At 41.4% G+C, this 23790-nt stretch overlaps 1 long non-coding RNA gene across 1 annotated transcript in view; it reads right to left on the bottom strand.

Annotated features, from left to right (window-relative positions):
* Positions 1–3798: 3798 nt before the first annotated feature.
* The window catches only part of LOC137334608 (uncharacterized), a 76041-nt gene continuing 56049 nt past the window's right edge, over positions 3799–23790 (bottom strand). The window contains exons 4-5 of the long non-coding RNA XR_010966187.1: positions 11536–11638; positions 3799–5641 (exon numbers count right to left, since the gene is read on the bottom strand). This is a non-coding gene — a long non-coding RNA (uncharacterized lncRNA). The remainder of the gene's footprint in view (positions 5642–11535; positions 11639–23790) is intronic.

Raw genomic sequence — 23790 nt, 5'->3', positions numbered from 1 at the left:
CAAAAAAACAACTATTTTCAACTCCCACCTGCCCCCAACCCACCTGTTCTTGGGGTTTAAAATCACCCCCATCCTGTCTACAAAACCTTATTTTCTATTGTCACTCCTTTCTTCACTCTTTTGTATCAACTTTTTCCATTATAAATTCCGAAGACCACATATGTAAAGGAAACTGCCTGCCCTGTAATTGCACAAGCCAATTACTAGGTGGCACTATATTATCTTTTCCCCACAAATCAAGATTTTTCACCTGCCATTTTAATTGAAATTTCTAATTTCCAAAATAAGAGTTTAAACAAATTTCAAAAATTATATATTTCACAATGGCACAATTATATTGTAATGCCTTTATTTAATGTTTTTATTTGAATGAATCAGCGTCTCCCAAAAGCCTGAGCATGGATTTTATATTTCTGCCCAGAGCTGTGATGTTGTTAGTTGAATTGAGATTGTGTAGTCTGAGCATGTGTCTTTTACCCAATTTCTGAGGATGCATCAATAAGTTGAAATGCTGGAATATTTTTCTTTAGCTTTAGCAGTTTCTGCTCTGTTGTTTTCCCAAATTTTAAAAAACTTTGTTCAGATAAAATTATGATATTTTGAACTTTACACTGAGTTTTTTTGAAACATGGGGGTAATTTTAGCCTAATCCGCCTGGCGGGGATGGGGCAAGTTCTGCTCAGACTCCCGTATTACATCACGCCCAATTTTACGCTCCTTAGATTCAATGTATTTCTTCAATGTAAAACTAGCATCTGACAAGAACCCACCATGTTCCCACCGGGCAGGTTAGGTTAAAATTAAACCCGTAGAGGCTGTGTGCATGTGAGAATGCGAGAAAAGAAATACAATGTACTAATTATACACCTGTTATAGTTTTAGCTTTGTGTTCTATCAACTACACAATGCATATTAGGCTGAATGTCTTTCCTCATCCTAATTTTAGTTCATTTTTCAAAAAAAAAGTTACTTCACCTCTGCTTTGTTGATAGCTAGAAAATGTAATAATTCTAATCGCTGACACCTATGAGACGGAGAGGGTGAGAGACAAAGGAGCATACAGATAAAGACAGGCAGATAGACCAAGGCTGGGATTCTCCTCTGCGCTTGCAGCAGAGAATGACAGAAAATGCAGGTGGTGACCTGCATTTTCTGCCACCTGACCACCCTGACCCGAGTTGACCTCCTCCTACCCCCACCGAGACCGCTGATGGCCACTCCTTTTCCACCCAGCACATGCCATTATGGCATTGGGTTGTGGGGCCCACGTCCCCATTGGATTTCCCTACTGTCTCCCCCAGTTATTGTTTCCTGGGGCCAACATGGGGAAGGTGGCGGTAGGCCCAAGGAAGAGGCTAGTAACAACCCTGGCTTTCCTCGAATAGAAAGAGAAGGCCATGTAGCAGCCTCTCTTTCCATTCCAGCCCCCACTTACCTTCTTGTGTCGGCCTCAGTCTCTGCCACATCCTATGAGGCAGCCAATGTTCCGACATTCGGGGTGTTTCCGCCTCTTTATTTGTCCGGTCTGGCAATGGCAGGTCCCCTCTTTGTGGTGGGAATCCTGCTGTGAGCCCACTATGTGTATGGGATGAGCTCTGATCCATGAAAATGGATTGGGGCTCTGGTGGTGACAAAGGGGCAGGCAGAAGTCCTACCCTGCTGGAACACTGCCGCTGGGTGTGGTAATCCCAGCCCCCTTCTCTTTTTCCTCATCCTAATTTTATTTCTTTGTCAAAAAAAATTGAAGTTTGAAATCAAACAAAGCCTCTTGGAGGAAAACAGATAGGAGGGGAGGAGGAAAACAGGTTAAGGCTGAAAGGGCCTCTGAGGGGAGCGAGTGGGAATGAGTTGGGGTGTGAATGGAGGGCGAAGAGTGAGGTGAGTAACAGTAGAGTGGAGTGTTTTAGTGATGCTGGTTGAGGGAATAAATATTGGCCACAACACCAGTAGAACTCCTCTGCTCTTTGAGTAGTGCCATGAGATCCTTTACATCCACCTGAGAGAGCAGACGGGGCCTCAGTTTAACGTCTCATCCAAACGACAGCATCTCCGACAGTGAAGCACAGCATTCCCTCAGTACTGCACTGGAGTGTCAGGCTGGATTATGTGCTCATGTCCTGGAATGGGGCTTAAAACCACAACTTTCAGATTCAGAGGTGATTGCTACCATTGAGCCAAGGCTGACAATTTAATTCAAAATATGTAGTTCAAAGGAGAAGACATAGGGGTTGTGATAACAGGGAGTAGGGGAGTGATGGGAGTGAGGGGGTAATATTGAGGAGAGGGGGCCGTGGTAAGACAAAGCGACAGGGGAAGCACGTGTGATGGGGAGGGGAGGGGATGGGAGAGGAGGGAGCTGCTGAGGACCACATTTGCCTGCAACAGAGACTGGTAAATGCATCTTGTAGCTATCAGCATTCCTTTCCCCACCACACCACCCACCACTGTAGTCAATTTTGACTCTCTGTTCAATGTTCGAGGCTGACGCCATAATGGTTAATGGCCATATGACTTTATTTAGCACAAGTAAGAATCAAGACCGTACAGTATTTAAGCAGTAGTTTATAAAGCACAATTGAGAATATTATATTGTTCCCCGTTCCTTCATGCACTTACTCTCGTTCTCATTTACCTGCCTGGTACTTTCTTTTTCGGCCCTCCAACCTGAGTCTGAGTAGGGGCTGGCTACTTGTGCACTGAGTTAACCCCTAGCTCCCCTTTTCACTGCAGCCAATTTAAGCCACTTATAGATGGATCCCTTATCAGTACTTTTAGGGGCCCATCAATCATTCTTCCTTGATTCTGGGATGTCGTTGCTTAACGTCATGTTCGGACATACGGGCCCATCCTTTGTTTCACTGTTTTTGCCTCAGATAGCATGGTTGTGTATTTTTAACAATGAGTATTACTGTACCAAGGCTGGTTCCTGTTGTTTCTTACCCATAACCCTGTTAAGTCAAACCCTTTGAATTCTTCATACATTTGTGCAAAAACTATATTTTCTCACAGTCCTCACATTGAGGCCAAGACAGTCCGGCTCTCGAGTCCTCACACCAATCCTATTTTCCTCTAAGCAAAGGTGCAATTTCTAAGTTCTGCTGTCTACGGTTGACTTTCATCAGGGCCCGCTTCACACATATTAGTAGTATGATTAAAATGATTATCATGGTCCCCTAGACAAGCAGAGAGCCATATGAGAGTAATCTTACCCATGGATTCTGCCCAACATTAGACACTGTTTCCCATCATTCATGATTCGAAAAGGTAAATGTCCCCTTTTCAATGTCAACATTGCGTTGTTTCATTGCAGTCTTTCAATCGTAATCTCCAACCGCCACATGGCCTTATCTAACGTTCTCATCTTGTTAGCATCACATACCTATCTGAGCCATTTGCTCTTTTGGTCTAAGTGGGCTGTGGACTTCCAACTGTCTCAAGAGCTCTAACTTTTGGTGCAGAGTGCCCTATCTTTTCAAGCTGGCTCTGTGTTAAACAACTTCAGATGAACCGTACCACGTGGGTGACTACCTCATCCTGATTTACACTCTTCTTTTGTTCACACAGAGACAGCAACTTTGTCTCCCCCAGCACTGTCCTCTTGCTAAATACCTAGATGCCATGTGAGATGGGATACTTGACTGCGCTCAGTTTAGGCCATATTCTTACATCTCCCTCCCTTTGAACCTGAATGAAACCTTGCTGGGTCAATTTTCACCTTACCCAGTAACTTTCTTCTCGGTCTTGTCTAAGGTCACCTTGAGTTACATTTTATTACATAAACACACATAGAAATATACATATTGCTTTTAAGTTTAATTTGGTTAATATTACACATCGTGATGTAGGCAAAGAAAATCATAATACACTGTACAGAAAACTACAGTGTACCATATTATCAAGAAATCATGGACTTAAACAATTCTCCAGCTCTCCTTTTACTAATATTCATCTTGCAGATATTTTTCCTCAGTTGTCCCAATTTCATTGTTAACTCAAAGGAACCTAACCCTGAATTTTGGAAGTCCAAATTTCTATGTCCCTCTTTACTTCAATTTCAATCCCACTGATTGGTACCAGTCTTTCCTGATTGTTTCATTAATTAGTCAGTTTCTCCATGGAGCATGTGTCAGTGCCTTGCTTAAAAGGTTTTCCCACTCTCCTGGGCCACATTAACCATTTCATGTCATGCTGTTGTCAAATAACTGAGCATGGCTGAGAACCGTTCTTCAGTGCATCTTCATCATGCATTTCCGAATAATGGTTGCCTCACACGCAACATATCACAGGAATATTAACTTTCTGCTGGCCAGTTTCTTTTTCCTCATGGTATTTTCCAATGTGTTTTCCATGGCACACATCATTTCCAGTAAGATTCAATCCTGTAAGAGCAATTGCTCTGTTTAAAAAGTGATTCCAATAGCTCACCAGGCTGTAGGACTTTGTAATCATTTCTTCATCTTGGTCTCTGTTTCCAATTGATTGCAACATACATTTGTATCTTTCACGTCCTTTGTAGCAATTCTTGGACTTTCAGGTTATCTTATCAAAAGATGGGGGGTTTCTGGAGGACTTTGCTTATCTACCCCTGCATGGTCCTGATGTTTCAGGTAGTGACCAGGCTATAAAATGCAGTTTTCTCATTGTTCAGTATAGGCAATGACACAAACATCTCCAAGAGAAAGCTATCAATTACTATTTTCAACTGCATTTTGCTGACTTTCACTAGATTGTACATTTATACCAGATTGATATCTTATGGTAAATTATGCCCAGGTCAATGACTTTAGAGAAATTCCCATTTGGTGGTGTAATTTCTCTGTTTCTATACTTCAATTCTCAATCCCTTCCTCTCATCCAATTTTACACATCCCATTATATTACCATTTCATCTCATTCATGAGCCCTGGAGGAACTTTACTGTCCAAAAAATATTTACAGGCTGGTCCAATATCAATACATTTTTGGTTTATTTTACTTAAATTCTTCTTGGACCGCTTTTCATTTCCCCAAATATCCCACTACATTATGCCTGAGTCCATTCCATCATTTCAAAATTATCCCAATTCCAGCGAGCAGTATTGTTGGACTGACAGGACATGTCAATGTGCAATTTTATTTCCCCCCCAAAATACTTTCTTCCTTGATACACATCTTAAAATATATTTCAAAATATAATTTGATTATCCCCTTAAACTACGGGTTAATTTTCCCTTCTCGAGTACTTGAACAGCAATTCATATCAATTTATCTTATCAATTCCAATTTCAGTTGCCAATTATGTCCAGGCTTTGTGGTTTATAGTAGAGACAGAAGTGCTTGTAATTACTTTTGGATGTAACTCCCATATCTAACCCCCCTTGAGCATTCTGTCTCAGAAAATAACAAATAATCCTGAATTGGTTAAAACCGAGCCTTTGAGAGGCAAGGTCTCAGTCCAATTCATCACCACGCTGTGATATTGGCTATCTGTCAATGTCTGCAGATAAGGTCTTAAATTCTTCACACCACTGGATTGTTTCCTGCAACAACACTTCTCCAGCAAAGGTTGCTCCGTAACTTTGTGAAGCCATTTTTATGTCAAAGAGTTGCTCTTGGTAATCCTCCACCATCAACACTTATGTGGTCCCAAAACCATAGTTTCCTGTGTAAAAGAAAAGAGTAACAGGAAATCCATTGTGGCTCTTCTTGAGAGCCCAAGGGGTTAATTTATCAATTCATGATTTTATGATTTAATTCTGTCACCATAGGGAAATATCCAATTAAATTAAGAAACTTAAGAATCTTATATGCGTAACTAAAGCACTGCACCAGAAGAACATGGGAAAGCCCATCTCCCAAGTTTACTCTCTCTCTCTCATTAAGGGACAATAAAACTGCTTATGAGTCAGCAGATTAACATGCTTGGAAGGTCAGGGGTGGGGAGGAATCAATCATAATAGCTTTCTTTTCAGCTGAATGTCATTAAAACAAAAATGCTTTAAAAAAGTTCAAATTGATCTTTTTTTAAGAAGTCGTTGTGCTTTTATAACAGTGATAACTTGCACAAAGAACCTAATACAATTAAACTCTGGATAATAAATTTCAGTTTCTCTAACTTCCAATTTTCAAAACATGAGCCATGAAGACTCAAGAGATTTACCAATTTTTATCCACCCTTGGTAACTGAAAATCCATTAAAAACAGCAGAAATCCATAGGAATTCCTTCTATTAACTTTAATCATTCTATGAAACAATTCTGGAGTACAATCTAGCTACTCAAGATCGTTATCATGGAGATAGCAGAGATCCTTTAACTACTTTTTTCCTCTTCATGGTCACTTTGGTTTGACCACCATCAATCACAAGATCAAAAGGTCAGTTTGCTAACAGCTATCACATTTCAGTATACCGTAAAACATGATTAAACAAATAGAGTTACTTCAAAATGTTCCAATATTTTAACATATCAATTCACGCTCACCAATACTCAACACAACTTAAACTTAAAATCACTCGACATTGATCTCAAATCATTAAGCATTTAAGGAATTCAAAATGCCAATTTTTATGTGATAATCTCATGTCCGGAATTTGAGACGCTCACATTTTTTATAAGAAGCAGAATTTTACATGGCCACAATAAAAATCTGGTTTTCACAATTTAATAGGCTAGTTAACCTCAAGAACTCCAATTTTAATTCAGCAATATCAGATTTAAACATAAGACAGAACAGATAAAGTTATCAATATAGCACGTGCTTACTAAAACCCAGTAAATTAATAATTTCTCGTTTTGTTCTTTCTTCAGGCATGCCTTTCCATCCAGCTGTAAAAATACTGAAATAACTGCTTTCGCAGCTAAACGAAATCTTTGTTATATTACACAAAAGAGGAAAACACATAACAAGCATTAAAAAGGGGATGTAGCCCGCAACAGCAAAAAGAAAGCACTCACAACGAGGACAGGCTTTTTAAAGAGATAGTACACTGAAAACAAAAGAACACATTCTGTAGCTTATGATCTTCTCCCTTTCTCCTTCTTGATTCCATCATAGAACGTATTCTGTACCGACTCAAAGTCTCAAGCTCCCAGTCTGTGTCCTCACCCAAGCCTGGTGTGGTGATGGTTCCTCCATCTTTCATTTTGTTCTTCTTTCTTCCTCATCTTTTAACCTACCCGTCTGAATTTCAACTTCCTCTCTCAACCTCCCTAACTCCTTTGGCTGAAACAACAAGACGCACGCTTTCCAATCCTCTTTAATTTCCTTCTCCCTTACCAGTTTCTTCATCTTAGTCTCCACCTCACACAAAGTCTGACAGATTTTAACTAATACAGTACAAGTTCTTACGTTCTCCTTATCCTCCTGCACGATCTTACCCTCAGTTACTTGACTTTGAATCTAGTTTGTCGCCTTTCGACACGAGTCCCCTTCAGGACTAGTCAAAAATGACACAAAATCTGTAACACACAATTTCTCAAACTTCATATCTTGGGCTCTCTCAACATTGATTGAACTAGCCATTCTTCCGACACCAAAGTGTTAATGAACCATCACTATTCTACTGGTAAGTCGTAATGTCCTACACTCTCCAAAGGTTCCCTTTTTTAACTGACTAGGCGATATCAGTCCATGTCAGTCCTAGGATCTCACTTACACCAAACATGCCAATGGCTATTGTGTCAGTCTCCTGGCTAGCTCTCGCCAATTTGTAGTCAACTTTGACTCTCTGTTCAATGTTTAAGACTGACACCATAATGGTTAATAGCCATATGACTTTATTTAGCACAAGTAAGAATCAATACCTTACAGTATTTAAGCAGTAGTTTACAAAGCACAATTGAGAATTATATTACCCCGTTGTCCTTTGGGTAGGAGCCACGACCTCATTCACCGTTCCTTCATGCACGTACTCTCGTTCTCATTTCCCTGCTTGGTACTTTCTTTTTCTGTCCTCTACCCTGAGTCTGAGTAGGGGCTGGCTGCTGAGTTAACCCCTAGACCCCCTTTTCACTGCAGCAAATTTAAGCCCTTATAGATGGTTCCCTTATTAGCACTTTTAGGGGCCCAGCAATCGTCCTTCCTTGATTCTGGAATGTAGTTGCTTAGTGTCATGTTTGGACATACAGGCCCATCCTTTGTTTCACTGTTTTTGCCTCAGGTAGCATGGTTGTGTGTTTTTAACCATGAGTATTACTGCGCTAAGGCTGGTTCCTATTGTTTCTCACCCATAACCCCGTTAAGTTTAACCCTTTGAATTCCTGATACATTTGTGTGAAAACTATATTTCCTTACACCACTTACCACCCAAAAGGTAAGATGAGAAGAAAATGGAAAAAGAATAGAAAGACATAGAGAAGCCACAAGAGTTAGGGAGAGAGAAACAAAAGAAAAGAAGAGGGTGAGAAACAGAAGAGAAAAAGAATGAGAAAGGAAAAGGGAAAGAGAGAACAGCAACACAAAAGTAACAGAGATAGATGAGACGGAGGCTATGGCCAGGAATTCCCTCGAAGTTGCTACTGTTCTGCTGCCGTAACTTCACCGTAAGTGTGGCAGAAACCCTATTAATGCAGATAAAGAGAATTTCTGCCACACTTCTGACGCTTCTTCCTTTTAATCATTTTTCTTTCAAACTAACACGTATGTGAGGCAAATCGTGCCTACAACTAGGATTTTGTTTGCAAAAATTTCTTGCAAGATTTAATGTCACAATCTTTAAACAGTTATTCCAGTTTATATCACAAACCTGCAAACAGATTCCTAAGAAATGAATTGCCACAGTATTCCAAACATAACAAAAAAGTTTAGACTAACCGCCACCAAATAAACTTCCCACGAATTTTTATACCTTGGCGATAACCTTTCCCCTTAGCACATTATGGAATAATAACATTTTTATTTAACAGTACAAAAATGAATTTGAAGATTACAAAAGGAATAAACATTTGTTCACAGTATTATTTAATTAAACTGAAAAATCTAAAATGGTAACATTCTTAAAGTAGTAATGACATATTACCATAAAATCAGGTTATTATTTATCGCGGTATGAAAAACATGTCTTCTGGCTCTTCAGTGACATTTATTCCCAATAGTAAAGCTTATTCATTCTGCATCATCCCCAGGCTTATCCTTCCTGCAGGTCCTCCATTTTTGACACAAATCCATCCCTTAGGTGCATATTGTTCTCTCCCCCTCCTCCTCTATCAGCAATGCTTAACCTCTGGTATCCAATTCCTATCCCTGGAGCTGAATCCAGCCTGCTTCACAATTTCATCCAGCCTAGAAACAGCTTCTCACCTGAAGAAGCATTGCTTTACCTCATGGGCATAGCCAGACATACACCATGTACCATATACTAGACAAACCATATACTATGTGGGTCTGCCCTGAGCATCTTGAGTGACATAATTTGATTGACACTGATGGTGGTGAATGACGCATTGTGTGCACAGCCAAAGGTAACAAGATAGATACGGATTGAGGAGGGTGGAGGCAAGAGTTCTGTGGGAACATAGTATGAAAGAGTGCTTTGGGTCAGTGTGGATGCTTATGGGCTTGGTGCTCGCTTTTTGGTTACAGAATGCACTCAGCTGACCACGTCGCTTGATTCAAAGATTTGCCACAACATATATTTGAATTGTCAGACTGGCCAAGAGCATCCTGCATGTGAACAAATGCACAGTGCGATGAAGAAAGAAAACACCAAGTCACTGGAGCAGTTCTGGTTCATCTGTACTGCTAGTCTGCAAAACACTGAGATTGATGTTTCCTGTGCAGAAGCAGGCCAGCGGCACATGTGTTAGAGAAAGGAGAATCTTGTCAGAAATTAGAAAGAAGCAGAGAAGGAGATCAACCAGGGAAAGGATCAGCCAAAGTGAGAACCAAGAGATAGCAGACAGAGAAAGAGAACAAAACCATTGGAAGCAAATTAGCTCAGGGTGAAAAAAAGAAAGCTTAATGAGAAGAATGAGCTAAAGAAAGAAAGATTAAAAGGTGACAACCGGAAAGGTAAATCACTGCCTGGTTATGGTGCACAATAACATGTCTGCCCTGGAAGATTATGGGTGACAACAGATCAGGTGCTTTTTATAAACTTCAAATTGCTCATTATAGCCCAGCTCCAGCTATTAACTTTAAAAAAGAATTCCACCTGCCTGTCGTTAGGAGCTATGGTGGGGGGGCCGCAGAAGAATCCTGAGCAGAGCAGGCCTGACTCCTGACCCGCTCATCGTCGACAAATTTTAAAAAGGGGCCTTCAACAGGCGTTAGGCCTGTAATTTACATATTTAAAGGGCCTAACGCCTGTTTTAGGCATCTGCCAGGACACCTAAAAGGGCCTCACGAATTTCGCAGTGGGTCCAGTGCATGAGCAGATTGGGCGCAGTCCATCCCACTGCTAAATTGGTATGTTTTGCACCTGTGTTACGTCCGGAAAACGGGAACACATAACAATTTCTACCCCAGAAATATAGCGTCGTTAAAATCTCTGTGGTGCAGGAATGGAGAGGGCAATTGACCCGCTCCTTTTTAACTGGCGCCACCCAGTTTCCACTGTTTTGGCTACGATTTGATAGACAAGAGTGGAACCAAGCAAGGGCAGTCCCACTGAGCTGGACATCTCACTCTCAATAACCAAATAGTGTGGCTACAAGAGCAGGTCAGAGGCTGGGTACTCTGTGGCGAGTGACTCACCTCCTGACTCCCCAAAGCCTTTCCACCATCTACAAGGCACAAGTCAGGAGTGTGATGGAATACTCTCCACTTGCCTGGATGAGTGCAGCTCCAACAACACTCAAGAAGCTCGACACCATCCAGGACAAAGCAGCCCACTTGATTGGCACCCCATCCACCACCTTAAACATTCACTCCCTCCACCACTGGCGCACCGTGGCTGCAGTGTGTTCCATCTACAAAATGCACTGCAGCAACTTGCCAAGACTTCTTCGACAGCACCTCCCAAACCATTGACCTCTACCACCTAGAAGGACAAGGGCAGCAGGCGTAAGGGAACAACACCACCTGCACGTTCTCCTCCAAGTCACACACCATCCCGACTTGGAAATATATCGCCGTTCCTTCATTGTTGCTGGGTCAAAATCCTGGAACTCCCTTCCTAACAGCACTGTGGGAGAATCTTCACCACACGGACTGCAGCGGTTCAAGAAGGCGGCTCACCATCACCTTCTCAAGGGCAATTAGGGATGGGTAATATATGCTGGCCTTGCGAGCAAAGCCCACATCCCATGCATGAATTTTAAAAACTCACTTTTGTCTGCCCAATTAGTTAGTGTACTCCCCTCTCCGAGACCGTAGCCCTTTACTTAAGCTTTTTGATCAAAAGAAAAATTTTACATCTCTTCCCATCCATTATATCTGACTTTCTTGTGACTAAACACTCCTTAGCAAACATGTCTCATAGGCTTCATCCTAATTATATTTTTCTTGATTGCTTCTCTTTTGATACTTCTCTCTGGTGCTCCCTCTTTATCTTTACTTCTTCCTGTTGCTCCCCTTCTAAATTTTCCTCAGTTTAGTGCTTCTCTTTTAAATTACCTGGTTTCCACTGCTGCCTCAGGGTTTCTGGTGAGTGAAGGTCTCCTTAAATGAAGTACTGCACCACTTTTTCCTTTACCTTGAAGCAGAGGAAGGTACAGGCCTGTAGGAAAAGAGAACAGCACAGTTTTGGATTGTTCTAGCAAAGAGCTGGCACAGACTCCATGGGATGAATGATCTCCTTCTGTGCTTCTGTGCTGCAAACTTCTATGGTTCAATGAAGTTCCTTTAATCTGTTTCTGATTTCTCAATCTTTGGCATCTGTGCACCTCCATGCTGCTGGATTGCTTTTGGAGATTGTGGGATCCCTCCTGAGGAGTGCTGATTAAAGATTGATTACCACAAAGAAAAGAAAGAAAAAATTGCATTTATATAGCGCCTTTCACAACCTCAGGCCACAAGTGTTTTACAGCCAATGAAGTACTTTTGAAGTGCAGTCACTGTTGTAATGTAGGAAACAAACACTTTTCCTTGCACTTAAACACGAATTTTGGATCATCTTTCATTCCTGGCACTATCATTGGAATAGGCTATGTGAACCTTAGATAAAGTATAACAGTATAATCTAAAAATGCCCCCAATCCTCCGCTCTGGTTTTATATTATCACTGAGTTGTGGAGCCTGTATTTATTTATTCAGTGACCTTTATCACTAATTCCTGTTACACCACCAGACTTTGTTTATCCTGTTCCATCTGCTTTATTCCTGACTCATTCTCCTGTTTCACTCTCTGCCTGCTAGTACATTTTCTATATCCCTGTTCTATATCCCTGAACCATCTAGTGCAGAAAGCAAATCAGCCAAAGGATTTGTTGATATCATAAATGACTTTTTCCTAACACAACATGTTAGTGAGGAAACTAAGGATAGTCGATTATTTGATCTAATTTTTAGCAATCATCCTAATGAAGTATCAGACTTCCATGTGGGGAGCACCTGGGTAACAGTGACCACAATAAAATTAGATTGGCATCCTCCCCTCCCTTCCCCTTTCAGTATTCTGAAGGGACTGCTCCCTCCGCGACACCCTAGTCCACTCTTCCATCACCCCTGATACCCGCTCTCCTCCCCGCAGCACCTTCTAGTGTGAGCGCAGGAGATGCAATACTTGCCCTTTCACCTTCTCCCTTCTCACCGTCCAGGGCCCCAAACACTCCTTCCAGGTGAAACAGCGATTTACTTGTACTTCTTTCAATTTCGTATACTGTATTCGCTGCTCACAATGCGGTCTCCCCTTTGTTGGGGAGACCAAACGCAGATTGGGTGATCGCTTTGCTGAACACCTCCACTCAGTCCGCAAGCGTGACCCTGACCAGCTGGTCGCTTGCCATTTTAATTCCCCAACCCAGTCCCACTTTGACCTCCCTGTCTACGGCGTCTTACACTGTTCTAATGAAGCTCAATGGAAGCTTGAGGAACAGCACCTCGTCTTTCGATTAGGCACATTACAACCTTCTGGACTCAACATTGATTTCAATAACTTCAGATCATAACCACTGCTTCCCTTTTTTTGGCTAGCGAGTGCTGGTAATGGTTCTGCTGTTGCCATTTTCAGCTCCTCTAGACCCATTTTTTGTTTCTTTACATGTCCCATTACCACCCTCCTTGCCTTGCATCATCATCCCTTTTGTCATTTAATTACTCCTGCCCTCCACCATATCACAGACCTTCCCTTTTGTTCTTTCCTCCCCTCCCCTTCCTCCCTCTCTTTCCCTGGCTCTGTACTTGCTTAAAAACTGTTTAATCTTCAACTTTTTCCAGTTCTGTCAAAGGGTCATCGACCTGAAACGTTAACTCTGTTTCTTTCTCCACAGATGCTGCCTGACTTGCTGAGCAAATCTGGCATTTTCTGTTTTTATTTCAGATTTCCAGCATCCACAGTATTTTGCTTATTGGAGTTTGATCAACCAAAAAAAAGGTACTGACAATTTCATTCTAGTTCTGTATTTCAAGACGACTAGTTCAAAAAAAATGACAGAGGATTTGAAACAAGTAGATTAGGCAATCCTACTAGGCAGGGGTATTACTAATGCTGATGAAAAATGGGAAGCCTTTAAAACTATTTTAAGACAAAAAGAAGCCTTGTCGCTAGGGTGAAAAGAAGGGCACGTGATAAAACAAAACTTAAGTGGCTAACTGGTCATGTGCAAGGATGAATCAGACTTAAAACAAAAATATTTTTACAAGTTAAAAGAAAATGAACTCTCAGGATACCAGGGCTCAGCTAAAGGCAACAAAAGCTGCCATTGGAACAGTCAAAAGGTCAGATGAAAAGAAGATTGTGGATAACTGTGGTAGCAATAGCAAAGTCTTTTTAACTATGTTAGGACTCAGAAGGTAATAAAAGACTCCATAGGTCTATTAAAGGATACTGCAGGGCAAACTCTGGTAAACTCCCAGGACATGATGGAGGTTTTAAATGGCTACTTTGCATCAGTCTTCACTCCAGAAACAATGTACAGTTACCATTAATACAAAGAACAGATAACACTAAAGTTGGGAATGTCTAAGTGGATGCAGATAAAATCCAGGGAAGAATGAGGAGTCTCAAATCTGGTAGGGCTACTGTGCCAGATGACATTCACCCCAGAGTGTTCAAAGAAATGAGAGATATATTCAGTGAGCTCCTGGATTATATAGTTAGTAGTTCATTAGAGACAGGGATTGTTCCCATTGGATTGCAGGGAGGCTTGTGAAGGATTGCACAGAGAAACTTTGCAAAATCTTTCCTCAGCAGATTGGGTAGAATTCACATAGAGCAGATTGTACCTGGACAGTGAAATAACTGGTTTAATGGAACAAGTGGCATTCATTGTGCCATTTTTAAAATTATTTTTTCTTTCCGACAACTTCATCACTTACCCTGTTGAATTGCCATGAATACACTCTCATTTTCTTTTTCTATTTTTTTAGTTGAACATTCACTTACCTCCTGTCTGCTCCTTTCTTCGCACCGCTCCACAACACAGGTTTCAGGTGCTGCTCTGAGATTCCACTATTGTACATGTGCAAATCAAAAGTTCCAACATGAATGGTGTGTATAAAACTTTTGTTGCTTACCACTGATAATTCTCCTTTGCTGCCAAAATTGATTTTATATCCTCAACCATGTTTCATAAAATATTTTATCTATATGAACAACTGTGCAACAATCTATTAAGTTCATCTTCATCAATCTCCTAAACTGGTCCTTTGCCTTGTGCCAGACACCTGCCACACTCAAATTCCACTATGGGAGTGCCGAAGAGAAAAAGTCATATGTCCCATGAGTGGTTGAATGCAAAAATTGGAGAGCAACATCCAAAATAAAACCTTACACCACAAATGCTGTTGGCAATGATTGCCTCATTAAGAAAATGGGTCCTTTTGTTCTACTTCATAATCTTATAATTTACAAGAATATTTGCCGTTGTGATTTAGGTTTCCTCCTAACCTTTTATGTTCACAGCATAAGCAGACTGAGTCTCCTATGAACCAAAATCTACAGCCTGATGTTTGGCATGAATGGAATAGTATGTTACAGGATTGACAATTACCCCTCAGGAACACAGGAACATGGGAACAAGAGTAGGCCATTCAGCCCCTCGAGCCTCAAGCCATTCAATTCATGGCTGATGTGTACCTCAACTCCATTTACCTGCCTTTGCTCTATATCCTTTGATACCCTCACCTAACAAAAAACACAGTCTTGAAAATTTCAATTGACCCAGCATCCACAGCCTTTTGGGGAGCGAGTTTCAGATTTCCACTACCCTTTGTGTGAAAAAGTGCTTCCTGATTTCACTCCTAGTGGCTTAATGGCCTAGCTCTAATTTTAAGACTGTGTCATTTTGTTCTGGATTCCCCACCAGAGGAAATAGTTTCTTTGTAACTACCCTATAAAATACCTTTATCATTTTAAAGACGTCGATTAGGTCACCCCTCAACCATCTAAACTCAAGGCAATACAAACCAAGTTTATGAAACCAGTCTTCATAATTTAACCCTTTAAGCCCTTTAATAATAGCATAATGCACCTGACATAATGGCTCTGATTTTAACTTCAAGTGAGTTTTGGGCAAATGGGTGACAAGGTGAGTAACATGCCACCAGTCCACTTCTCGCCCAGAAGCGGCTGCCATTTGCGGAAAATTGGGCGGCCATCATAAGGTAAGTGGGGGATCAAGCTCCGGGGGCATCTCACAGGGGTCTCGCATTCGGGAAGGGGGTGTTTCCCAGGCATCTGAGGCCTAAGTTTTCCCTCTGGTGCCCAGAGAAGCACTCCTGCTCCTCCTGGCCCCTCTTCTTGAGCTGATCCTCTTCTGTACTGGGTTAGCCTGGTGGGAAAGCCGCAGCTGCTTCCCTGTTCAGGCCGGAGTTAAAATTGCAGTCGGGTCCCGATTGCTTGGGCAGGTGTCCTTGCCGCCTGCCAAGGAGAGCAGGTTTAAATCGTGGATAGCAGTTCTTGGTGGATCCAGGGTGGGTAAGTAACTCAGGACATTTTAATTGTCTACCGGCCGGTGGGTAGGGTTAAAATCACTCGCATTGTTTGTTAAAAGGAAAGCAGTATTCTCCCATTCGGAGTGGAGTGGGATTTCCACCCACCTCTCCATATCCAACGTATATTCCTGGGTTGGGACTCATTATGTATGCAGAGTGGGGTTCTGGTGGTATTCCCGCTGCCATGAAGATGCCACAGCAGCACCAGAAAAGGTACGAGGGACCATTAAGGGACATAAATGCCCTGAAGATTGGATTTGCGCCTCCCTCAGCCTCAGCCGAGCCCTTCAGCAAGTAAGTCTTTGGGGCTAACTGGAGGGAGAGGAGATTGCTATAAGACCCTATTCTTTCCACTAAGGGTACTCTGGGCCTTTATCACCACCTTCCACATGGTGGCCCTGGGAAGTGGTGGTAACTGGGATGCAAACAAGGAAAATCAGCCAAGGACTTGGACCTGTAAATAGCAGGCAGGGTAGGAGCAGCCAGTGGTCCTGGTGGGGGTGGAAAATCCCATTCTGGGCGTTGAGGTAGCGGTCGACCTCATTACCCGAATTTTCGAACATTCTCCAACATTCTCCTCTGTGATCCTGCCTAATTTCAGATGGGTCTTTGGAGGGGAATTTACTCCCCATCCATCTAATAAATTCCAACCTCTGTCTGTAAAAAAAAAAATTCCTTTAAAGGCTCAGTCCAATGAACAATGAGCAAACACTACAAAACTGGCCAATTAAATGTGTGAAAACAATTTTTCAAGAGTTTTGAGTGACTATCTTGATTGCAAACAAACCTCTTTGTGGCATAAGAAAGATGTAAACAATTGAACAATCCAGCTAAAATTATTCGTAAACTTTCCCAAGTACTATTATAAATCTCCAACTATTTTTCTTCCCAAGGATCTCCCCTCTTTCAGGGACCTAGGGATTGGTGCGTGCTCCATTTCTGGTGTTTAGACTGTTCACCTGGGTCTTCCTTGCCTTTATTGTTCAGCCCTCCATACTTTCATGCCATAAATGTCCCTCAGTGACCTCGACTCCCCCTCCTCAGTCTCTTGTTTTGCCTCATATGGCCTCAGCGTTGGCAGGGATGTCTAGGTTATTTAATTTTTTAAAAAGTGCAACAGCAAAGCAGTATAAATGGAACAGCTCCACTCAATCATCTTGGATTGATTGGATTAATAAATCTGATTACAGCATCAGACCTCAACATTAATAAAATACATATGTAATGTATAGTTTTTATTTCAGGGTCATTTCATTTTGTTTTTCTCCTCGTGATCTTCCCGGATCATGTGCTAATTACAGCTCTCTCCGACCAAAATGAAACTAAAGTAGATTTAACATGTGATTTTTGTTTTAGAGGTATTTGTTTCGTTAGTTACTATTGACAGCAGTCATTTTTAAAAAATAAAGTAAAACTTTTACTTAATTTACATGAATGTTTCTTTGTGGTTTTCCTTTAACACTGCAAAACTTTATTACGTCAAGCCTTAACAAATATGCAGTTTCCATGTACATGTTATTTTGGACTACAAATGAAGAAAGAATGCTTCACTTCCTTCCTGGGAAATGTTCCAGATTTAATTTATATGATGCAATTTATCTCATACACAGATGTAGTCACATTTTCCCATTTCGATGAGTAACAATAACTGCCTTGTGGATTGGGAGTCAGTTAAAGGCCAGTTACAATTTTTTATTCCTCTATGGTATGGAAGTGCTCCATGCATATAGAAGCTTCAGAGCTAGTTCAGTTGCACCATTCCAAGTGATTAAATATCCTATTTACACTCATTACACGAGTGTGGAACTATTTAAAATTGTCATTTTGGCTAATGTATCCCCTGATCTTTGGTGGTAGACCCTTCAATTTCTATGAAACTTTCTTGATCTAGAGCTTGCCTTGTAGGGGATAAAGGATCCTCACGAGTGCAGTGTGCACCCTGAATCCCATGTCTTTGGGCTAGAGTGCCTTTATTCTCGCTAGCTGTCTTGTTGTCATCCTTCCTGATATTCTCTGAGATAGTGATCGCTTCTGTGTGTGACTCTGAGGACCAAGGAGGTTATAGACAAATGGAGGGACAAGGCCATAAGAGCACAAGAACATAAGAACTAGGAGCAGGAGTAGGCCATACGGCCCCTCTTGCCTGCTATGCCATTCAATAAGATCATGGCTGATCTTCTAGCTCAGTTCCACTTTCCCGCCCTATCCCCGTATCCTTCGATTCCCTTAGTATCCAAATAAAACCTTAGTAAGACCACAGGTGGAGTACTGCGTACAATTTGGATGTTGAGGCGTTAGAGAGGGTACAGTGCGGATGCACTAGAATGCTGCCTAGAATGAAGAAATGGAGAAAGACTTGAAATATTGGGGCGGTTTTCATTAGAAGAGACATTATGGGGTGACTTGATAGAGGTGTTTAAAATTATGAAGGGATAAGACTGGGTAGATAGAAACAGACTGTTTCCAGTGGCTAATTGGTCTGGATTGAGGTGACATAGTTATAAGATTAAATGTAAGAGATTTGGAGCAGAGAGCAAGAGGAACCTTTTTATACATAGAGGGTTGTGAGGCTGCGGAGTGCACTATAAAGTTAATAATTGAAGCAGAGACCACGTTAACATTTAAGAATGGGTTGGATATGAAAGGGGGAAGAAAGCGATGTAGGATTAGGGCAGACATGTGGGAATAGGACTAATGTTTATGTGGAGGATGAGCCCCAATACAGACAGGTGGGGCCAAATGGCCTGTTTCCATGTTGCAATTTCTCGTTAGTTTTATGTAATGCACTAAAACATGTTCTCACATGTCTCTTTTTCATTGATGCATTTAAGGGAGAAAGGAATGGAAGAATATGCTGATAGGGTTAGATGAAGAGGGGTGCGAGGAGGCTCATGTGGAGCATAAATGCCGGCATAGACCAGTTGGGCCGAATGGCCTGTTTCTGAGCTGTAGTAATTCTATGTAATTACAATTTTAGGCCTTTACTGACAGAAGCATTACATGTCACCTTCATTTACATAGGAAAAGTGCTTGCTTCTGTTTATTATAGCAGTGAATTTGGTTACTTTCAATCAATGTGGAAAGAGAGAGGCAGAGTTGGCGTTTCAGGTCGATGACTCATTTTCTGTCCAGTTCTGATGAAGGGTCATTGACCTGAGGCGTTGACTCTGTTTCTCTCTCTACAGATGTTGCCTGACCAGCTGAATGTTTCTGGCATTTTCTGTTTTTATTTCAGATTTCCAGTGTCAGCAAATTTAAGGGGAAGTTAGATAAGCACACGAGGGAGAAAGGAATAGAAGGATACGCTGATAGGGTTAGATGAAGGGGGGTGTGAGGAGGCTCGTGTAGAGCATAAATGCCCGCATAGTCAGGTTGGGCTGAATGACCTGTTTATTTTGGTTTTGTTTTATAAAAGAGGCCATTTAGCCCATCATTCCTTGTGCCAGTGTTAGCTCTTCCACTGGAGCTATGTACTCTGATCCCCCATTTCCCATATCATCACTATCTAATAGCATTTATATCGTGGCATCATCTCCTGGACTGGTTTCGATCACTTGAGAGAGTCAGAGAGAGGAATTTTCCAGAGATTTTTCCCCCTTATTGGCCCTGGGTTTTTCTCTGTTTTATTTTTCCTCTCCCAGGAGATTAAGTGTCTAGTCGTGATGCTCCAGATCATGAGTGTGCGGCAGGCTTGATGGACCAGCTGGTCTTTTACTGCCTGTCATTTTTGTATGTTCTTACGTTTAACGTAGAACAACGTCCCAATGCCCTTCAAAATACAGATGTAAATTCTGACGCATCACTACTTTCCACAGATGGAAAATCATTTGTCGGGAGCGCGCAATGTTGCAACATGCACTCCTGGCACGTGACACGGAGCAGTCCGTGGGACCGAATTTACTTAAGTCTCAGAACTGGTGCACAACCACTCAGGATTGGCACCAGAGGGCAGCCGGCCAGCTCCTGTGGAACTGTGTCCCAGCAAAAATATATCAAATGTCCCTTGAGTATAGAAGATTAATGGGTGATCTAATTGAGGTGTTTAAGATGATTAAAGGAGGGTAGATAGAAAGAAACTATTTCCTCTGTATAGAGAAGTTATGTTAAACTTGCATAGAGAAGTAATGTTAAACTTGTATAGAACCTTGGTTAGACCACACTTGGAGTACTGTGCACATTTCTAATATTGTAGAGGCATTGGAGAAGGTGCAAAAAAGATTTACAAGAATGATACTAGAACTGAGAGGTTATACTTATCAGGAAAGGCTGAACAGGCTGGGGCTCTTTTCTCTAGAGAAAAAGATGAGGGCTGACCTGATAGTGGCCTTTAAGATAATGAAAGGGTTTGATAGGGTGGATGTAGAGAAAATGTTTCCACTTTTTTTTTATTCGTTCATGGGATGTGGGCATCGCTGGCGAGGCCAGCATTCATTGCCCATCCCTAATTGCCCTTGAGAAGGTGGTGGTGAGCCACCTTCTTGAACCGCTGAAGTTCGTTTGGTGAAGGTTCTCCCACAGTGCTGTTCGGAAGGGAGTTCCAGGATTTTGACTCAGTGACAATGAAGGAACGGCGATATATTTCCAAATCAGGATGGTGTGTGACTTGGAGGGGAACGTGCAGGTGGTGTTGTTCCCATGTGCCTGCTGCCCTTGTCCTTCTAGGTGGTAGAGGTCCTGGGTTTGTGGGGTAGTCCAAAACTAGAGGTCATAGATATAAGGTAGTCATTAATAAATCCAATAAGGAATTCAGGAGAAACTTCTTTCCCAAAGAGTGGTAAGAATGTGGAATGTGCTACCACAAGGAGTAGTTGAGGCAAATAGCGTAGATGCATTTAAAGGGAAGCTAGATAAGCACACGAGGGAGAAAGGAATAGAAGGGTATGCTAATAGGGCTAGATGAAGAGGGGTGGGAGGAGGCTTGTGTGGAGCACAAACTGGCATGTGTTAATTGTATATATGTGATTTAAATCAATTAGTGCTAATTGTGTTCAGGTGGTGGGTATCAATTGGGGACTCTCTTGTATCCATTTATAGGAGGGTGTGTAATGTTGAGCTTTATGGATAAAGGCTTGGAAGCAACTAAAGACCAGGCTCTGGTATTCTATCCTTCACCACCTGACTATTCAATTTATACCATGATAGCAGAGGATGGTTGCCTGAAGGTGGAGGTTAGAAACTACAATTTTTTTTGGACATAAAGAAGAAAAACTTGAAAGCCTCGTGACCATTGTGGAAAATGAAAGAAAGCAAGTTTAAATCGTCGAGGTACGATTTCCCTCCGATGTTCTCGGAGTTTGAACCGTATGACCAATGGAAGAATGAGGTTGATATGTGGACCCGGGTTACTACTCTGCCAAAGAGAAAACAAGGCATGGCCTTGGCATTGTCACTTCCTGAAAGAAGTAACATCAGAAGTAAGGTATTTTCTGAGATAGATGCAGATCTATTGGATAATGATGAAGGTTTTACCTTTCTAATAGAATTTCTGGATCGAATCTACAAGAAAGATGACCTGTTAAGTGCCTACGAGGCCTGGTCAGCATTTGATAGATTTCGGCAAACGGACAGTCATTCAATGGAAGAGTATATCATGGACTTTAACAAATTGTACGAAAGGTTGACAAAAAATTGGGAATCTCTGGATCGGTACTAGCGTTTAAATTACTAGATTGTGCTAAGGTATCTCATATGGACAGGCAACTGGTCCTAACTAGCGTCCAGTTCTCGGAAAAGGAAACTCTGTTGGACCAAATGGCTGCTGCCTTAAAAAAGTTCCTGGGGAAATAATCATTCCTTTCAGCCTTCATGGAACAAATGGGGTCTTCCGCTGTGATACAAAGAATGGAAGATTCGTTAGTTACCAGGTTTCGAAGTGTTCCAGATACTAAACGCAGGCGCCAGACCAGGTTTCAAAATTTTCAAGAGGCGTCAGTATGACAGAAGGATTAAAGACAGTCAGATTGGTGATGAAAGCAGGTAGAGCAAATTCAGTTATATCAACAGAAAGCAAAATTGAGACAGTAATAATGGGTGAATGAATCCCAGGAATGCCCAAGGAAAAATCAGTAAATGCTTCAGATGTGACTCTAAGTATCATTATGAGGCGAATTGCCCAGAATGAAGACGAAAGGTCTTTGAAATGACGCATGAAGCAAGTAGTTCTGAGGAAGTGAATAAAGATAATGATGAATCTGAACAAGTTATACTGGTCACAAGGAGTTTTAATCCTGTGATGAATGTATAAGTCGCAGATTCCTTTAATTGTGCGGTTTTGGATAGTGCATGTACTTCAACTGTATGCGGGGTAGATTGGTTAAAATGTAATCTTGATTCACTAAGTGGTGAGGATCGAAGCAAGGTTAAGGAATATAAAAGTTCTACCTGTTTTAGGTTTGGAGATGACAACACCTTGAAGTCACTCAAGAGAGTGGCAATTCCATGTAAGATAGCTGGAGTATGCCATTTTATAAGTACAGGTGTACTTTCTACTGAGATACCTATGCTTTTGGGAAAACCTTCCATGAAAAAGGCAAAAATGAAACTTAACATGGAACACGATGAGGCAATCATTTTTGGGAAATCGGTTGATTTGCAGTTTACCCAGTCAGTGCATTATTGTATCCCCTTAATAAAACCTAATTTTTCTCACGAAAATGTAATACAAGTATTAATGGTAACAGGTGATAAGGGTAAGAGAGAGAGAAAAAAATTGTCTTAAAGTTACATAGACAATTTGCCCACCCTACTTGTCAACGTTTAAAAATCCTGCTAAAAGATGCAGGTGTAGTTGATGAGGAACATAAGAGGCTCAAAGAAGAGATTAGTGAGAACTGTGAAATCTGTAAGAAGTATAGACGGACACCCCCATGTCCCATTGTAAGTGTTCCGTTAGCACGTGACTTTAATGAGGTAGTTGCCATGGATCCAACGGTATGGGACAATGACAGAAATATTTTCATCTTACATTTTATTGGCCTGGCTACGAGACTTAGAATTTCTGCACTAATGTATAGTAAGGAGAAGAAGATTATTCTCGATAAAATTATGGAAAAATGGATAGGAACTGGACTTGGGATACCAGCAAAGCTTTTGACCGATAATGGAGGTGAATTTGCTAACGTGGAGTTCAGAGATATATGTGAGAATATGGATATAATTGTCATGAATACAGCACCTGAGAGTCCATTTAGCAATGGTCTTTGTGAAAGGAATCATGCAGTGATTGATAGAATGGTGCATAAAATTTTGGCTGATCAGTGTACAAATTGTCAACTGCCCTAGCAGTTCATGCAAAGAATTCTCTTCAGATGGTTGGAGGATATAGTCCTTACCAACTAGTCTATGGCCACAATCCCAAATTACCTTCTGTTCTTTGTGATAATCCTCCTGCTCTAGAAGGTACTAGAATTAGTGCCATTTTTTCTGAGCATTTAAATGCTATGCATGCAGGGAAACAGGCTTTTATCAAGGCTGAGGTAGCAGAGAAAATTTGTAGAGCACTGAGGCATCGTATTAGACCATCTGAGACAGAGTTCAATTCAGGAGATTTGGTATACTATAAAAGTGAGAGTCATAGGGAATGGAAAGGCCCTAGTAAGGTAATAGTTTGTGATGGTAAGACAGTACTTGCCCAACATGGTGATCAAACTTTTAAGGTTCATTTCTCACGATTAATTGGAATTAATTATAAAATCTCAGACTCTTGAGCAGTTGATAGAAGTAAATGAGGCACCTTATACCTCAGATGTTCATGATTTTTTTGATGAGGTTCCTGAG

This window comes from Heptranchias perlo, chromosome 18 (genome assembly GCF_035084215.1).
Source record: "Heptranchias perlo isolate sHepPer1 chromosome 18, sHepPer1.hap1, whole genome shotgun sequence".
NCBI lineage: Eukaryota > Metazoa > Chordata > Chondrichthyes > Hexanchiformes > Hexanchidae > Heptranchias > Heptranchias perlo.
This window is presented reverse-complemented; position numbering and strand designations above follow the sequence as displayed.